Source organism: Propithecus coquereli, unplaced genomic scaffold (genome assembly GCF_000956105.1).
Source record: "Propithecus coquereli isolate 6110/MARCELLA unplaced genomic scaffold, Pcoq_1.0 Scaffold105, whole genome shotgun sequence".
Taxonomy (NCBI): domain Eukaryota; kingdom Metazoa; phylum Chordata; class Mammalia; order Primates; family Indriidae; genus Propithecus; species Propithecus coquereli.
This window is the reverse complement of record NW_012134414.1, coordinates 1,048,187-1,048,707: the sequence shown is the minus strand read 5'-3', so window position 1 is coordinate 1,048,707 and position 521 is coordinate 1,048,187. Positions and strand designations below refer to the sequence as shown.

General features: G+C 32.4%; 1 protein-coding gene across 1 annotated transcript in view; it reads right to left on the bottom strand.

Moving 5' to 3' along the window:
- Nucleotides 1-521, bottom strand: part of MORC1 (MORC family CW-type zinc finger 1) — a gene marked incomplete at its 3' end in the record, with an annotated part of 186,727 nt that overhangs the window by 120,702 nt on the left and 65,504 nt on the right.

Genomic DNA, 521 nt, shown 5'->3' with positions numbered 1-521 from the left:
ATGAAACTATATGCATCTGTTACAGGAGATTCTTGGAACCGGCTTGCAAATATTGGTTTAAATCATCATAGAGAGAAACATTCCAGAATTATATTTGGTCTGAGAATGCTCAAAGCTCTGTACACCCTAAATGTAAATCAATACAAAAAGAGTTAAATAGATTACTATACATTTAACAATGACAAAGATCTCTAAGATACAACTGTAAGTGAAAAACAAGTTATACGTAATTTTATGCTTTAAAAGAACTGTGTTTGTGTGTGCATACATGCATGTGTGTGCAACTGTGTGGAAAACAATCTGGAAGGATATTTATTAAACTTCTAGCAGAGGTTCTCCTTTGGGGGAGATTATGGATTGCTAGAGCACAGAATAAATGGTAAGTGGTAAAGGGAGCTTTCAGTAATTTGATTTTTTGCCCCATATCTAATTCTGTATTGTTTAAATTTTTATTAATTTTACCATTTTATGAGCAATATAGAACCCCTCCCCCTCAAGAGAAACAAAAATATGAAGAAATA